Source organism: Corythoichthys intestinalis, chromosome 8 (assembly GCF_030265065.1).
Source record: "Corythoichthys intestinalis isolate RoL2023-P3 chromosome 8, ASM3026506v1, whole genome shotgun sequence".
NCBI lineage: Eukaryota > Metazoa > Chordata > Actinopteri > Syngnathiformes > Syngnathidae > Corythoichthys > Corythoichthys intestinalis.
The window spans coordinates 17,589,249-17,597,426 of NC_080402.1; positions in this window are offsets into that span (position 1 = coordinate 17,589,249).

Below are 8,178 nucleotides of genomic sequence, written 5' to 3' on the forward strand. Positions count from 1 at the left end.
ATAAATTTCAGCGCACTCGGGAATGTTTGAGAAAAGCTTCTTCTACTTATTCTCGTCCGCGGTGGGTCGTCGTCCGGGCCGGCGGCCAACAGGCGCTCTCGGCCTCGTTCATCAGCCTTCTGTAAATATTTGGAGGCCAGCGTCCACATTTAATCGCGTAAGTGTGGCGCCAAGCGTCACGTTTTCTGGGAACGGACGAACGGCGCTTGTCCAAGTGTTCGGCAAGCTGCCTACATTTGTCCCGAAATGACAGCGCGCGGAAAAACACACGTAAATTTTTACGCGGGGTTTCTCGGGAAGTTGTTTCGAGTCGTTTATCAAATGCAGCTGCGGCGCTTAAAAAACAAAATCAGAAGCAGCTAAATGTAAATACAATTCACAAGAGATACAAGATGTTATTTTGAAAAACTCTAACAGACTTTAGACGCGTTGCAATATTACGCAAGACAACTAAATGACAACTTTTGAGTTAGTTTACTGGACGATGTGAAAAAATTACAAACAAATCTACAAATGCACATTTTTACATTCCTGGAGATAAGTAAAAAACTAAAAATGATGCAAAATATTTTTGTACATTGGCATGCTGTTTGTGGTATAAACACTTTTTGTGTTTTTTTTTTCACAGGATTTCACGTAGCAACCTTGACCCAGCAATTACTCAATTAATCAACTTTCTTATTGTTTATTGGCAGGATAATTAGGATGTCTGTTGTTTACTGGGTATGCAAAAAAAGCTTGGGAAGATGATGCCGTTCGATTTTTGTTAACTTAAACCAGACATGTCCAAAGTCCGGCCCGGGGGCCAAATGCGGCCCATGGTTAAATTTCATCCGGCCCCCAGCCTCTGTCATAAAATCAATAATATCTGGCCCGCACACAGACTTAATAAATTGGTCAGCAGTACTGCAACCAGCATATGAAGTAGTTTACACACGAAATGCTGCTCCTCATTTACCCACTAAAAGGCAGCAGCACTTTAACCCTTTATTGCCAAATGTATCACATTTGATACACCTAAAATTTCATGATTTTCAGACTAATTTAGAATTTCAACATTTCTTTTTGAAAAAAAAAATATATATGGATGCAAGTCAACACATGCATCTGCAGGTTCCATGAGAAAAAAAAAACATGATTTAGCATGGGTTATAGACATTAGAGCGCTGATTACACATATTCATTTTGACTTTTCTTTTCATAAATTTGAAAAAAGAAAGGTTTCATTAGGACCTTATTTTTCAAATTTTGGGATTCTCTGATAATTGCTTCATGTTGCAGGTATTTAAGGGCTAAGCAACATTACTCTGTGTGACCCTCTACTTCCAATTTTCTAAAATGGCGACAATCAACAAAAAAAATTAAGTTCACTGTGACGGCCGATGCTTCAAGGACAGATGGAAATTGGACTATTTCTTCACTAAAATACGCAACAACTGTGTCTTGCCTCATTTGCAAAGAGACAGTCGCTGTTTTTAAAGATTTCAATGAGGCGATATTACCAAACAAGACACGCTGACATGTACGACAAGATTACAGGGAAGATACGCAGCGAGAAATTGAAGCAACTTGAAGCTAGTTTAATTTTACAGCAGTAGTATTTCGCAAGAGCCCGAGAGTCGAAAGAGAACGCCGCAAAGGCTAGTTGCGAGATTGTTGAAATTATTCATTAAAAAAATAATAAAGCAAATGTGACACACTGAATGGCTTGCTAATTTTTGCTTAAATATATTGTTCTACGTAAAGGACGTCAGCCAAGATCGGCCCCCCACATTTTTACCACGCCAAATCTGGCCCCCTTTGCAAAAAGTTTGGACACTCCTGACTTAAACACTGCACCTAATCAAGAGTGTTATTTTCTCTCAGTTGTTTGCCTGATTTAAAACACTTCCGCAACTACGAAAATGAGGGGGAAAAAAAAAAAAAAAAAAAAGAAAGACGATCCAACATGTTGGAAAGGAAGGTCACATACACTCTGCCAAGGTCAAAGTCAGACGTGTGGCATTCCAGACAAATGAACTGGAAGAAAAACACATACACACCCACTGGTGCACACACACACTTTTTGATAAATGGTTTTTTGTCAATTGCAATAGGGGAGCACTTGTTAGTTTCCATTCACGCCCGCAGCTTCCACTTTACATGCAATTATTCATGCTAACGCTAACATTTGTCACCTTTCTATTATCCTACTATTCTTTTATTTACATTTTGTATTATTTTTATTGAAATTCTGCAGATGAGGTTTGGGTGATTAACCAATTTGATTGATGTTTGTTCCTACAGAACTTTAAGGCCTCTTTTAGAATACCTAAATAGTGAGGAATAACTGAGTCTTCAAATTGCGTCACTTATATGCGTAAATTAAAGTGCCTGTGACACGAAAAAGCATGTTTATTTCATAATACACGCGGTATTTTATGCCCCTGAATGATATGGACCGCTTGGATATGTGTGGAAGCGATCGCTATATTTATTTAGTTTTTTGAATCCCGCGCCATGAAAATGAGTGACTTCCGGCTTCGGTCTCTCATTGAGGAGGAGGGCGCTGTGACGTGTACGGTAGAAGACGTTCTCTTCACTATACAGTGTACTGTTGTGTATGAGGACGAAGGATTCAGCTGATTTTGCGGATTAATACTTTTATTTTTTGCATCACGCCAGCCAAACGGCTGCAGAAAAATCATTCTGTATGCGGGAGAGGCGTATGCACCTTTTTGGAGTTTCAAAAGGTTCCCATTCACCGTGGATATTTACTGTGGGACCATTGGACTTACAAGGAAGTGAGTAAACATCTTGTTTTGTATTATGTCAAATACGAATACAGTGATTACAAAGTAAACACTATAAAATTCCTTTAAATAAAGGACTACTTACATTTGATCATTGATAGGCATGTAAAAAGCTATCCTCATGCTCATTAGCAGTTAGCACGTTAGCTCCACAACAACTCCAGCCACCCTCCTCCAGGGAACGAACTGTAAATTGCTCTCCGCCGGGCGGTTTGCCGATCCGCAAAGAAACTCGACACCCGGGTCGTCATGTCAAATAATCCAGGCTAGTTATGTGTGATTTTCCACTTCGAAGACTTTGAAACGTCCCTCGGTTCGGGTTAGCATGTCGGCTAGCTGTCACTCCTTCTGGTCTGTTTACATTCTCCAAAGCCGGGGAAGGGAAATTACATATGTCCGATTTAGGTGTCATAAAATATCGTTCGGGAGGTGTGACAGTAAAGGTGAAGTCGACTGTTTTGCCCATTATGGAGTAATTTTGCCATGTCGTCTTGAATAAATGGATTTTTATTATTTTATGTTCCATTTAGCACAAGATTGTTATTTGTCATGACCATGCCATTTATTTAGCAATTGGGGAAAGTACTTGGGTAAAAAGAATATCCTGTAAAAATATTGAAGTAAAGAGACAGAAACAATGACATTTTGCCGCTCTCTTCGTCGCGTTTTCCTCATTGTGAATAGTTCCCCCTCGACGGGCTGACTGGTCCTTCTCAAGCCATTTATATAGCTATTGGGGAAAAATACTTGGATAAAAAGAATATCCTGTAAAAATATTGGGAGTAGAGAGACTGAAACAATGACATTTTGCGGCTCTCTTCGTCGCGTTTTCCTCGTTCTGAACAATTCCCCCTCAATGGGCTGAATAGTAAAACCGATGAGCCCAGTCTACCGCTGACGTCATCCACCTGTTGGGGACGCTAAAGCCCTATAATGGTAGGCGTGGCTAACCGGCAGATTAAAAGACTAATTTCTCGTCATCTGCGCTTTGCTAAATTGTTGTATATAGTCGAATCGTCTCAAAATATGATTCTAATTCACATAATAATGCCATTTAAGACTTTTTTTCTGGTGTCATATGCTCTTTAAGGTACCACAGCATTTGTTTACATTTAAGCCATGTATTTGGAGCAACAAACTACGATTTGTGCCATTTTCTTAGTCAATTGTCACTGCCAGTTTGATTAGATATGACATCTATTGCCGTCAATGGTAGTGAATTATTTAAGATTCAAGTTTTTTTTTTTTTTAAATCACTGTCAACATACTCTTTCTAAAAAAAATATATTTTAAAAAATGGAACAAGCGGACCAGAATTTTTGCATTCAATCACACATTTAAACTTTTTTTCTTTTTAATTTTGTATGTCTTTTACAAGTAAAACTTTTGAATTGAATTTGATGATGATACCTAAAGCATCTTTATGGATTTTTTTGAGTCACTAGTGTGTTATTCAGGCTGCTGAAGACTATGACACAGACCGTGCATGCCCTCTACTATCTCCTAACTAATACTCCACTAATACTCCTAACTTACAGGCAAATATAAATTAATTATTCAATTAACCAATCAGCTGATACAAAAAAGTATTCTAAATAAATCGGGCTCTGAGGATGAATGTGTATCAGCACTTGGAAAATATCTACCAAATGTTACTGTGACCCATCCACGAGGAACAGATTTTTTTTAAAACGATAATGTGCACATCAACAACAATATAGTTAAAACGGCAAAATCCCATATCAGATGAACCCACGGAATCGCCATTAATTGATTCAGCACGACGTAGATGAGACTCCAAGACTTTCTGTGCTGTGCGTGAACTCCTGGAAGCACCTATATACAGTGCCCTCCATGATTATTGGCACGCCTGAAAAAGATGTGTTTTTTAGCTTCTAATTATTTTTTTTATTCAAATAATATGGGACCTTAATGGAAAAAAAAGAGAAAAATCCAACCTTCAATACGAGTGCATTCATTTAGTGGGGAAAAAATCCCACATAAAGAAAAAAAATTAGTTGACATCAAATAATGTGTGTCACAATTATTAGCACCCCTGGTGTTAATACTTTGTACAACCCCCTTTTGCCAACAAAACAAGGTCTGAGGACTGAGATGGCCATGGGAGGAGCTTGATTTTGTGTCTGGTGAACCATTTCTGTGTAGATTTGGCCATATGTTTAGGGTCATTGTCTTGCTGAAAGACCCAGTGATGACCCATCTTCAGCTTTCGGGCAGAGGGCAACAGATTTTGATTTAAAATGTCCTGGTATTTCAAAGCATTCATGATGCCATGCACCCTAACAATAAGGTTCCCTGGGCCTTTGGAAGCGAAACAGCCCCACAGCATCACTGACCCACCCCCATACTTCACAGTGGGTATGAGGTGCTTTTCAGCATGCACATCTTTTGTGGCACGCCAGACCCAATCTTGGTCTCATCTGACCAAAGCACACGGTCCCAGTTAAAGCCTGGTACCGTGTGTATTTTTGTGTGAGACCAAGATTGAACTTTTTGGCAACAAAAGAATACTCGATGAAGCAAAATTTAATTTGAATCTTTTTTTCTAATCGAATACTCGAGTTGGTCGATTAATCGTTGCAGCACTACTCTCATGTCGTGATGATGGCAGATGGATGCGGTATTCAAATGGTCTTTTTTTAGGAATTTTGATGAGTGATGCCACTCCAGCGCCACTGTTGTTTTGGATGGAGAAAGTGTAAAACGGAAATCGATATCAGAAATGCTGAAGTAAAGCAGAAACTCAGAAACTTGTCTATATTTCAAAAGTATAAAACATAAGAGTTTTACCTGTGTGTTGAGGTGGCAAGGTTCAAGATTAAAACACCTTCTCCTTGCATATGGACACTTAATTTTTCATTGAAAAAGTTTTCTTTGATTGAAGCAATCCTTTTTGTGTTTGGGCCATTTTATGATTAGGACATTTGTGTCTAAATCATTCAATCCCAAAAAAAGTTATATATTTTCAATTAAAGAAAAAAATCATTTTTAAATATATATTTTTCCTCTTATATATATATAATTATATGCAAAGCAAATGACTGTCCAATGTGCTCAAAAAATAATTTTGACCCATTATAAAAATGTTTTTCTTGTTCATTTCATTCATTTTTGTTGCACTTTTATTGCTTTACAACTTTTATATATATAGTGAAGTCAATTACACGCAATGACACTTTTTGGCCACCAGCCCCCCCCCCTTAAAATTCGCTTATGCATCAAACGTAAGGCTAAGGACAATTTACAGTGTTCAACCAGCCTACCATGCATGTTTGTGAGAGAAAACCAGAGTATACGGAGAAAACCAATGCAAGCACAGGGAGGACATGCAAATTCAACACAATATGGCCGGAACCCAGGATTAAACTCTTGATCTCAGAACTGTGAAGCTACTGTTCTAACCCTTCTTTCGTCTTAACCATTCATTAAATAGATGGATAATCTCTTAGAAGTCTGCAATGCATTATGAGTCACAAAGCTAAAATACATACAATTCAATACATATTTTGACATCATAAACTGAAGTTATGCCATTTCCAGTACAGCAGTTCTTAGGATGGTCAAGTCATACAACACCCTCTGCCGAACACAAGTGAGTACTACAACAATAGAACTCCCATGTCTATTCGTGTGATAATAAAATACTGTAGCTGCAGGCCAACTAAGTGCCAAATGCTTGCTTATTGTATCGGTAAAATATTAAACATAAAAATAAATAAATAAATAAATAAATAAAGTACATTTTAGTTTTTTTTTTTTTTTTTAATGCTGTCAAAACGATTTTAGATTTTAGCTTGCTAGCTAGCCTATATTGTTTTGAATTTGGGGAAAAAAAAAAAAAAAAAAAAAAAAAAAAAAAAAAAAAAAAGGTCTAATGTCACGTTTGTTCATGTCTTAACCTTGACCATGTAGTTTCTGTTTGGGTCATTTTTCTAAATAGGGTCCCCCTTAGACATAACAGAGTGGACGCTAACAGAGGGACATTTTGTGCTAACGTTAACCTTGAGCCTAGCTTTGCCAGTATAGTAGCTAACATAACTTTGGATACTTGAAATTTAACTTCACAAATAAACCTTTCGAAATGATTCAATACATTTCTTGGATATATAGCTTTAATAGAGTGGACACGTTATGATCCACCGCAATGTAGGTACTTTATTAAACTACAAAATCTTATTTTTAAAGAAGGTAAAAAATAAAATGAAATTGCTTACCACAGTTGAAATTCCCGCCACTGTGTGATGTTCTTCTTCTTTCTTCTTCTTTTTGTTTATTGGCAGTTTACCCCTCGGTGCCGTGGGGCATTACCGCCACCTACTGGACCGACGGTTTAGCACGAGATCTGGCAGTTACAGACTAAAAGTAATCCCTCCTGACAACCAGTGAAACACACCCAGAGTGTAGATAAAACCCGAGCCAAAAAATTGGATAAATGACATAGTAACAACCGAATTAAATACTAATGAATTACCCTCTTCCTATATCCTGTCCAACAACCCTGTGTCCCTGAGAAACTTTATTAGCCCTTTTTGAATATTGGCCCTTTTCATCTGCAGAACATTTCCCATCCCAAATGTCTCTTCTGCCTGGTGCAGCACCATTCTGAACCGATCTCTCTGCTCTCCATACTTCCCGCATACCATTAGAATGTGTTCAACCGTTTCAGGCTCCCCACAGTGTTTACATTTCCCATCTTTGTGTTTTCCTATCCTATGCAACGAATCATTTAGCCCCGTGTGTCCTATCCTCATTCGACTCAACACCACCTCCTCCCTTCTGCTTCTCCCCAATCTCCTTCCCACACCCACCTGTGACTGTATTGAGAAAAAATGTCTCCCCGTTTCTTGTGCTTCCCAATACTCTTGCCACCTCTTCTGTATGTAGCCCCCAATAATGGATTTCCCTTCCGCTCTACTCAGGACGCCCTGCCTTTCTATCCCCAGTGCTCTCAGCGATTGCTTGGCCAGGATGTCCACTACCTCATTTCCCTCAATCCCCACGTGCGCCGGGACCCACACAAACTCCACCCTGAGCCCACCTTTCTGTGCTTCATACAGTAGCCTGTGCAATTCAAATACTAAGTCAAGTCTACTGGACTTCATGGTTAAAATACTCGTGAGCGCCGACCAACTGTCCGAAGCAATCACTGCCAATTTTATCCCATTTGTTTGAACCCAACCAAGTGCCATTATAATTGCTGTTACTTCCACTGCATAAACAGACAAGTGATCTGTACACCTCGTTTTAATGTCCACATTGTAACTCGGCACATGTACCGCCGCCCCAGTACGTCCAGTTTCCGGATCCTTCGACCCGTCCGTAAATACCAGAACGCTTTGCCCATACCTCTGTCCCAGATACTCCT